This window comes from Tachysurus fulvidraco, chromosome 22, assembly GCF_022655615.1.
Source record: "Tachysurus fulvidraco isolate hzauxx_2018 chromosome 22, HZAU_PFXX_2.0, whole genome shotgun sequence".
Classification (NCBI taxonomy): Eukaryota; Metazoa; Chordata; class Actinopteri; order Siluriformes; family Bagridae; genus Tachysurus; species Tachysurus fulvidraco.
Genome location: NC_062539.1, coordinates 1347685 through 1358149, shown reverse-complemented (window position 1 = coordinate 1358149; position 10465 = coordinate 1347685). Strand labels below are relative to the sequence as shown.

Sequence of the window (10465 nt, the reverse complement as noted above, 5' to 3'; positions counted from 1 at the left end):
ATTCTGAAATAAAACATAAAAAAAACCACTTAGAGATCATTTATTTATTTATTTAATTGATTGATTGATTGATTGATTATTAACTCAACCTGTAAATCACACATTAATGCACTCGCTCAAATACACCATCGTTTCCATAGTGACCGCTCATTCACAGCTATTTCTACTAGTCACACATGGAGATGTCACACATTTACAGAAGGAGTCACTCAAGCCGTCAAGGCTCTGTGTTGTTGATCAGAAGATCGAGGTTTAAGTCCCTGAGCAAGGCCCTTAACCCTCTCCGCTCCAGAGGCACTGTGCCATGGAGGATGCAGTAGATTAGTGGTTAAAACTACAAAGCAGAAGGTTGTGAGCTCAAATCCCAGCTCCGCCAAGCTGGAAGCTTAACAGCCGTCAACTGCTCAGGTGTATAAAATGAAATAAAAACCTGCTGCTCTGGATAAGGGCGTGTCCCAAGTGCTGGAATATGTAACGAGTCTCCAGGGTCAGAGGCGGACGACAGGAACGATCAACTGTAACAATAAAAGTTTCTTTTTAATAATTTTTTTATCATAGCAAACTGTTGTGTAATTATTGACATGCTCACTCTCACTCATTCATCTTCTACCGCTTATCCGAACTACCTCGGGTCACGGGGAGCCTGTGCCTATCTCAGGCGTCATCGGGCATCGAGGCAGGATACACCCTGGACGGAGTGTCAACCCATCACAGGACACACACACACTCTCATTCACTCACACACTCACACACTACGGACAATTTTCCAGAGATGCCAATCAACCTACCATGCATGTCTTTGGACCGGGGGAGGAAACCGGAGTACCCGGAGGAAACCCCCGAGGCACGGGGAGAACATGCAAACTCCACACACACAAGGTGGAGGCGGGAATCGAACCCCCGACCCTGGAGGTGTGAGGCGAACGTGCTAACCACTAAGCCACCGTGCCCCCCCTTGTCGACATGCTGTAGTAGAAAATGAATTGACTGTAAGAGTAACTTCACAATATAAATTAAATTAATTACAAAGAATTTTCAATATCTTTATTTTGTGTGCATGTGTGTGTGTGTGTGTGTGTGTGTGATTGACATCTCCTTTTTAGAGTCGAGTCAATTCTCGAGGCCTGAAACCTGTTGTGTAAAAAACGAGATTCTGTGGCTGATTAATGCGTCTGAACTCCAGAGTGTCTCCACACCACATGTTCCTCTGTCACTGCACACAACTCTACACACTCATCAATACACCACAGATCACAGGAGACCACAGGACCACAGCGTGACCTCTGACCTCTGAAAGCGAGAGAAACCTGTCTGAGGCAGCGAGGTGGGCAGAGAGGAAATGTACTCGGGTTTCTGTCTGTCTGCTGATTCACTGTATAAAAATGACACAAATAAACAGAGGTTTTGGATATAAACAGAAACGTGTTCCTTCATGCTGCAGACGCTAAGCTAGCCAGCTACATGCTAACAGTTTAGCTCAGCTACAGTGATACGTGTTTACAGACACGATGTCCATTGTTAAAAGCGATATACAAATAAACTTTCTTTTCATTTCATTTCATTTCATTTCAATATACAAATAAACTTTCATTTCAAACTTTGAGTTTGAATATTTAGAGGATACAAAATGTGTAATTGAATATTATTTAACAAACACAATATTTTCTCTTATTTACCAATATTTCATTTTTCTTACATTTTATTTTATTACATAATGTAAAGTTTTCATTTAATTTTGACACAAATTTTTACTGAATCTGTGACTCACTCTGAATCTGACTCACTCTGACTCTATGACACAGTCTGACTTTGACTCACTCTGACTCTAACTCTGTGTGACTCTATAACATGTTCTGCCTATGACACAGTCTGACTTTATGACACGGTCTGACAGACTCAGTCTGACTCTATGAAACAGTCTGACTCTATGAGACAGTCCGACTTTGACTCACTCTGACTCTAACTCTGTGTGACTCTATAACATGTTCTGCCTATGACACAGTCTGACTTTATGACACGGTCTGACAGACTCAGTCTGACTCTATGAGACAGTCCGACTTTGACTCACTCTGACTCTAACTCTGTGACTCTAACATGTTCTGCCTATGACACAGTCTGACTCTATGACACGGTCTGACAGACTCAGTCTGACTCTATGAAACAGTCTGACTCTATGAGACAGTCCGACTTTGACTCACTCTGACTCTAACTCTGTGTGACTCTATAACATGTTCTGCCTATGACACAGTCTGACTCTATGACACGGTCTGACAGACTCAGTCTGACTCTATGAGACAGTCCGACTTTGACTCACTCTGACTCTAACTCTGTGACTCTGTGTGACTCTATAACATGTTCTGCCTATGACACAGTCTGACTCTATGACACGGTCTGACAGACTCAGTCTGACTCTATGAAACAGTCTGACTCTATGAGACAGTCCGACTTTGACTCACTCTGACTCTAACTCTGTGACTCTGTCTGACTCTCTGAACATGTTTTGAATATGACTCAGTCTGACTGACTCAGTCTGACTCTATGACACGATCTGTCCCTGACTCAAATTATCACATACACAGACATGCAGTGAAATGCTTTAAGCTTTCGCATATCGCAGGTTATTATGAGTCTGGGGTCAGAGCGCAGAGTCAGCCACAGTACGGCGCCCCTGAGCAGGTGCTCAAGGACCCAATGTTGATGTCTCAGCAGCTTGTGGGCTTGAACCCCGACCTTCTGATCAGCAAAGCAAAGCCTAAAGCACTGAACCATCACGTCCTCATTCAGTCTGTGACACGGTCTGACTCTGACTCAGTCTGACTCTGTGACACGGTCTGGTCTGATGCATTGGTGTTACACAAGATTTATAATAATGACACGTGAACATTCAGGAGGAGAAGGTCACGCTCTCCATCTCTGTGTCTAATCTCTTCCTCGTCACTGCGAGGATAAATGGAGGCAGTTACACGTCCCCGCTCTGCTGGATTGGAAACGTTTGGCCACGTAATTCCTCCTTGGCTTCCTGTACTGCGGCTAGGAGGCAGTCAGGTGGAGTTAATGCGACTCGAGAGCAGGACGTACTGTAATTATGCTCTTAGCTGTAAACAGCCTCACAGCGGCGCGTGTCAGCGCCTTACTAAGTCGTCACTTCAGTTCGTACAGTAGGAGCTGAGGAGAGACGGAGGTCAGGGTTCCTTACGGTCCACACAGCAAACAAAAAGATTTGTGTTTTATAATTTGGCTTCTGTACAGCTTTAATAAATCGAATGCAGCCTCTTTGCTGCTCACGCAATAAATTACAGGAACAAAAGGCAGGAGCCGGGCGACGCTAAGCGGCTTCACCGTCCATTGTTCTACTTTTGCTACAGCGAAGGTTTTTATTCCGATCATAAAGCACAATGGCTGCACATAATGATAGTGTCAGAGAGGAGAGAGATATTTAAGGGAGATTTAATCTCTTTATTAAACCCCAGAGGACGACGTTTCTATGCAGACGACACACGGCTTCGACTCCAACAGCTTGTAAACTTCCTGAATCGTTTCTTATGAAGAAAATAACTTTTATATACACCGTGTACCCATTTACTCCCAGAGCACACCTCAGTGCAAAAGTTTTCATCCCCTTACCAGGAAATTTTATTTATTTACACCCACAAAGCAGTGTTTAGTGTCACAGACGTTTCCAAAAGCTTGTGCTTCAGTGGCTGAACTGGTGAAAGACGTGACATGACGTGATCCGTGACGTGACGTGACCTATGACATCACCCAAAACTTTACAGAAACATCATCCAGCTTTACAGCTTCTTCCTTGAGAGGACGCAAGCTTTAGGGTCTAAGACAACTCAAACCTGACGAAAGCTTCCTGAGAGAAATTGAGGGAAATTTGGGTAGTCATGTGACCTAGGTAGTAGGCGGAGCTTGTTTCCATGTGCCTTGCACCACTGAAAAAGTTCACGGTTTTGATAAACGAGATGCAACTTCGACCATTTGCTAATCAGATTAACAGAAAACTGATGAAATAGATCCTGCACTTTAACTTCATGCTCGTTACGGAGCACAGAAGGACAAAAAGTCACCACAGCTACAGCTAAAGGCCCATAATTTCTCCTCTTTTTTGTTGTTTCTCTCCTCCCCAGAGCTGAGCTTGCTCTCTGTTGCATGATGCTCTCTGAGCATCTGCCACGAAGCCGGAGCTTAGAGCGAGATTAATGGAGACTCATGAAACTGTTCGAAATGTTTGTGGTGGGATTGTGTTCAGCGAGAGAGCTCTGGAGACCTGCTCAAATGGTGGAGGATTTATTTATTTATTTACTTACTTATTTTTGTATTTCTTCATCATTTCAGTGTCCGTATCGTAACAATAATTAGGTAATTACTCACTGCATGAATTAGCGATATCATGATCTAATGTGACTTCTTCAGAATGTCTAGAGCCGCCGTAACGTAACAGGAAATAAACTGTTGCTAGGCAACTGGCCATAGGGACTGGCAAACCTAAGCTAGCTAACTAGCTAATACGTAGCTGGTAAATCTTTTATCTAAGAAATGAAAATAATATTAAAAATGAGAAAGATGTATAAAGAATATCAACATTTTCCTCAGATGTGCTGATAATCGACACGGAAATAGTTTCACATGACTGAAAGTATTAGCGTGTAAATACACGTAGCATCAACCGCTAGCTACAGTAAATAACTGAATGTTAGCATGCTCAAATTTCACCTGTGTGTTTATTAGCTGTATTGTATATAACTTAAAAATAATTGTAATCGGATAAGTTGTATGTTTAACAGAACGTGTGGTCTGTTAGCGCCCGGGTTTCGTCCCCGAGTGAGAGCGAGTGTGTGAATCAGGTCACTTGGTGTGGAGCGAGGTCTCGACTCGAACCGACCGGATGAGCTGAAAGGAAAATGCCGGGGTTAATGTAGTGCACGGAAACACGGCGGCTAAAGCTTTTCTGCTCCAGTGGAGAGGAAGTGCTTAACATCGTGATGAAACACTGATCACGTCTTCATCTGAGAAGCGTTCCGGATGCATAACGATCAGCTGCTCGGCTCCGAGGCGTCTCTGCATCCTCGACTCCTATTAGACTAATTACTGAGTGTAAATATTCACATCATGTTGACGATAAATAACAGTGAACTCTATCAGTGCAGCTGAAGTCAGGCGCTGGCTAAGGAGTCACATGGCCTGGCATTAAAGAGAGGGATTTATACTGTAAGAGCTCAAACTCCAAACACACACACACACGCACATACACACGTGCACATATACATACACACACACACGCACATAAACACACACGCGCACATACACACGCACACACACAAACACACGCACAAACTAACACACACAGACATACACACACACTGTTCCCTATATATATGTGTGTGTGTGTGTGTGTGTGTGTGTGTGTGTGTGTGTGTGTAGAGAGAGAGATAAGATGCTACTTTAAAATCTCTTGAACAGTGAGGTAAGCGCTCTTCACTACAGTAACCTCTGTCTGTCTTTCTTTCTTTCCAGCTCTTGAGTTGTTCTCTCTCCCACTCAGATCCTTCCCACAGCCTTTGTGCTCCGCCGAAGCGCTGAAACAAACACTTTTCTTTTCTCCACAGACGAGGAGACGAGGGGACGGGGGGACAAGGGGACGCTGGAAGTGTCGCATTGCTGCCTCAAAACGTGTCTGAATGTTTAATCATCAATTATCTCTGAACTGGAGAGCTGGTGACTGGGAGAACTGGAACATTTCCCAACACACACACACACACACACAAACACATACACATACACAAACACACTCACACACACACACACACACACACACACAGAAACAGTCCCTCTCTCTCTCTTAGTGTTCTATTTTGAAAAAATGTTTTCATGAGTGTTTTAGTTAGAACTGAAAAGAATTTACTTTTTTTTTTTTTTTTAAAGAAAATTAAATAATTAAATGAGGAATTGAATTAATTCATTTTAAAAAAAGGATCTCGAATCTTCCTGAAAAGGACAACTGAAGAATTCTTTAATGTTCTGATACACCGGATGTCGGCGAGGTCGAACTTTTGAAAGGATGTAAATAAATCTTGATGGAGAAACTTTTAAAGGAGCGCTAACCTTCAGTTCCACTGCAGTGTGTCGTGTGACCTGCCGAGAGCTTTGATGCTAATTGATGCTAATGCAGCTCATGGCATTGTGTCTTATTCACTGTGCTCAAGTTAGGATTTTATTTTAAACCTTTGGAAGTTTCTGGTCAGTAGAACATCACCTCACACCAAACGTGAGCAGCAGCAGAACCGTCTGGAGTCCATAAAGTCTCTAAATTCTAGCAGACAAGGAAAGTATAAAAAGTCTGCAGACTCTTAACAAACACCAAACCTGATGTTTCGTTCTTTTTCTTGACTCGTTCTTGACGTCCTTAAAACTCTGTCTTACTTCGGTCTCCACCAGTCCTGGTCTTCAACTTGTCTCATACGCAAATGTCCAAACTCAAGTTCACCCCCAATCCAGAAACATCCTGAACCCTTGTGTGTGTGTGTGTTTGTGAGTGTGTGTGTGTGTTTGTGAGTGTGTGTGTTTGTATGTGTGTGTGTGTTTGTGAGTGTGTGTGTGAGTGTGTGTGTGTGTTTGTCTGTGTGTGTGTTTGTGTGTGTGAGTGTCTGTGTTTGTGTGTGTGTAAGTGTGTGTGTGTTTGTGTGTGTGTGTTTGTGTGTGTGAGTGTGTGTGTTTGTGTGTGTGTGCGCGTTTGTGTGTGTTTGAGTGTGTGTTTGTGTGTGTGTGTGTTTGAGTGTGTTTGTGTGTGTATGTGTTTGTGTGTGTGTTTGTGTGTGTGAGTGTTTGTGTGTGTGTTTGTTTGTGTGTGTGTGCGCGTGTTTGTGTGTGTTTGAGTGTGTGTTTGTGTGTGTGTGTGTGTTTGTGTGTGTGTGTCTGTGTGTGTGTGTTTACATCTTTAGTGAGTCTGAACCCGTGTGTGGAGACTCGATGACTAAAGATTTCTCTTGTGTGTGTTTTATGTTCACTAAGTGGACGCTTTTACCATGACAATGAACTAAAGAGGCCTGTAAAGACAAAAGGCCGGACATAAAGGCTATCACAGAGCTCTTAAAGCCTTCTGCTCCTCACCCCGTGTGAGAAAAGCACGAATCGCTGCATTTTAAATGCTGTAATATATTTATAAAGCAGCTTTACAGCGAGTGTAACTGCTCTCCGAGTCATCCACGCTCTCCATGCTGTGTGTGGGGTTTAAAGCCTTTACGCTTCTCACAGGAAGTCCTCCATCATCTTCATGAAGACAATCGGAGAAGGAAGTGAAGTAAATCAAATAACATAAACAGAATCAGAGAAGGGGGTTGATTGGCATCTCTGGAAAATTGTCTGTAGTGTGTGAGTGTGTGAGTGAATGAGAGTGTGTGTGTGCCCTGTGATGGGTTGGCACTCCGTCCAGGGTGTATCCTGCCTCGATGCCCGATGACGCCTGAGGCACAGGCTCCCCGTGACCTGAGAAGTTCAGATAAGCGGTAGGAAATGAATGGATGAAAGAATCAGACAAAGATTCATTAAAGCAGGAGTTCAAACGGATGGAACTATCGTCTCCAATTCTAATTAGAATTATCGTTGCTATAGTAACAGCTCGTTCACAGGGAAGGAGTCTGCAGTGTCAGAGCTGTGGACCAGTCAGTCAGAGGTGAAGGCTACACTTCTCTGCGGTTTGTTAATAAAACAACAACAGGAATAGAAAGACTTTTTCTTTTTTGTTACCTCCAGAAGAGAGGAAAAAGAGACGCTGGAGAGAGAACGAGTGTAACGTGCTGCATTAAAGGTAACGATAAACACTTTTCTGAGCTGCTATTTAACCTGTAGGCTGATTCTGGGTGCGCGGCGGTGTAATGGCGGTGTAAACTCCTCCCCACAGCCGACTCCCTTGATGGTGATAATTACCTCCTTCCTCAAACTGCATCAAAAGCTCAGTGATTAATGTGGTCTCATCTCTCCACATCGCTGAACTTTCACTTCAGGTCCCTCCTTCAATCACAATCACCATCTCTGTGGAGCAACTCGTCTCTGGGATGTACAGAGAGATGTAACGGACCACAGCAGGAGTCACTTCGCTGTGTAAAAGAATGCTGTAGTGAAAATGGCCGGGTCTCCGATGTTTGAAAGCCAGTGTTGACATATAAAATCACCAAAACAAACACGCCCCTAACCCAAACGGGTCCCACCCCTGTATCGATAGCTCCGCCCACACATACATACGTAACCCGGGCGACTAACAGAAAGAAACGTGTCTTTATCATAGCTGAAGGGAAGAACAATACGATTGTAGATAAACAAACAAGCAAAAATGCCACACAAGCATAATGATGTAAAGGACAAAGGCATATATTAGTTCTGTGTAACAAAGCAAAACCAACGTTACTCACCTATCGAGAAGGAAAAAAAGCGCCTCGGCGTCTTAAGTAAAGTCGGCCACATATTCACAGGTCGGAGTTTCCCGAGTCGATAACTCCTGAGCTAAACGCTGTTACTACACAAAACACGGTTGTAGCTGCCTCTCTACATCACTACGATAGAAAAGAGGTGTTATTTGTGTAGTAACAGCGTTTAGCTCAGGAGTTATTGACTCGGGAAACTCCAACCTGTGAATATGTGGCCAACTTCCTGCTCCTTCAGTTCTCTCCAGCGCTGGAAAGCTGATCCTATATTAACACGTCCTACTTCTTGTCCTTATCGTAAGTCTTTCTTCTCTTTCTTTCTTTGTTTTTATCCTCCATGTCGATGTTAAAACCGCTTTCTGCTAACGTCTCACACGCACACTGAACGCTCTCTCCGCCCATATTGACAAGCCCCGCCCCTTTCTGCTCATTGGCTACAAGTTTGTTTTGATTTTTGTTTATTATTCGGCCCGACTCAGCTTTCTGATTCATTTCTCAAAAATCCGTGACCCACCTTCAATGAGTTTGCTGATCAAATATAGGCTCCATCTTTAGGGACAACAACGATGCACCAGTCGTTTTCTTTACTTACGGTCTCCTGTTTTACTTTTTCTAGGTATTTATTTATTTTTTTTAGCACAATTTTCAAGTCTTCCATGATTTTTTTGCCCACTATACGTATTTTTGCGTTTTGTATCATTTATTAGACCTTCAGGATGACTTTTCCCTCACAGCTCCTGGTTGATTACAAGTTTGATTTAAATTATTTTTGCACAGCAACAAATCCTGTCTGCGATGTCCACGACGTGTCGGAGCGCCGCGCCGCGAAGGAACTCAATCCCGAGGTCCGAGCTGTATCTCAGGGGCTTTTTCACCCGAGTCTCTTCTGGTGGGCAACCAGACGTCATGCTGTAATCTAAAGCCGGTCCTCGTTTCACACGGATAGTAGTGATTTGCGGCCGAGCCGAGACTCGTGCTATGAGGAGATGATTGCAGAGCAGGAGATGAGGATGACAAGAAAAATGGCAGATTCTCTGAGGAACACGGCGAGCGTCTGGATGCAGGGACTCAGAGCCTGTAGAATATTATAGAAATATAATTCTACAGATACAGATTCTAACGCTAACCCTATATGATATTTATGGCTTTATCGTAATAACTATCTATTAATTATCATGACAAACATGACTACACAATTTATATCTTTATACATGTTTCTTCTGTGAGGTTTTCTGTCAGGAGTCTCCAGTTTCAGTGTCAGTCTGTCTAGATCTGCTGTAATATCAGATATTAAATAGAAATAAAACTATAACTATAAATAAAAAGTGTCTTATAGGAAAATAATCGACTAGAAAACACACCACAGGGCTGCAGTGAGACAATAAAAAAGCTTCTTCAGCGTTTTGAGTTTTTATTTTGATTTCTTTTACAAAGCTGTTTTCAGGGTTTCTAATCGTAATATCTTAAATCTTTTATTTGTTTATTTAGCTATTTAGTTAGCTATTTATTTATTTGTTTACAATAAATAAATAAATAAATAGGTAAATACATAAATAAATAAATACAAGATTTAAGACATTACGATTAGAAAATCATTTATTAATTTATTTTATTAATTTATTCGGTTCCTCGTCTCTTTATTCCTCACTTATTCCTCCAGAAATTAAAAATCAGCAGATTTACTCTCACTGTAAACCCATTTGTCTGAATAATGACTGAAAAAAACTAATAATTTGAATAATTTTAATATTTGATAAATCAGGAGGGCAGAATGGAGTGAGCAGGAAATCCATGAGAAGAGAATTATTGACTAAAACGTAACTCAGAAGTTTCAAATCGATTGTTTACAATAATCTAAAACCGGTTCAGATTCAGGTCCATGGACTGGAGGACGAGGTGCGAGAGAGATTTATTTAAAGGATCAGACCAGACTGGTTACCGTGACAACTAATAAAACCTCAGAATAGAATAGAAGCTATTCATAGGCCACGCCTCCTTCAGTGAAAGTGACTGACAGGAACATAGGCCACACCTCCTTCATC

The 10465-nt window shown here is 42.5% G+C and overlaps 2 long non-coding RNA genes across 4 annotated transcripts in view; one reads left to right on the top strand and one right to left on the bottom strand.

The window, feature by feature from the left end:
* Nucleotides 1-8446, bottom strand: part of LOC125139933 — an 8985-nt gene extending 539 nt beyond the window's left edge. For 2 of the 3 annotated variants that reach the window (XR_007139087.1, XR_007139086.1), the window contains exons 1-2: nucleotides 431-671; nucleotides 1-3 (exon numbers count right to left, since the gene is read on the bottom strand). The exon at nucleotides 1-3 is cut by the window's left edge. This is a non-coding gene — a long non-coding RNA (uncharacterized LOC125139933). Of the gene's footprint in view, nucleotides 4-430; nucleotides 672-8411 lie in introns of those variants that run through there. The other variant, XR_007139088.1, reaches the window with a different exon arrangement.
* On the top strand, nucleotides 7476-9823 carry LOC125139932. The gene is made up of 2 exons (XR_007139085.1): nucleotides 7476-7810; nucleotides 9201-9823. It is a non-coding gene; the product is annotated as an uncharacterized LOC125139932 (long non-coding RNA).
* Nucleotides 9824-10465: the final 642 nt, after the last annotated feature.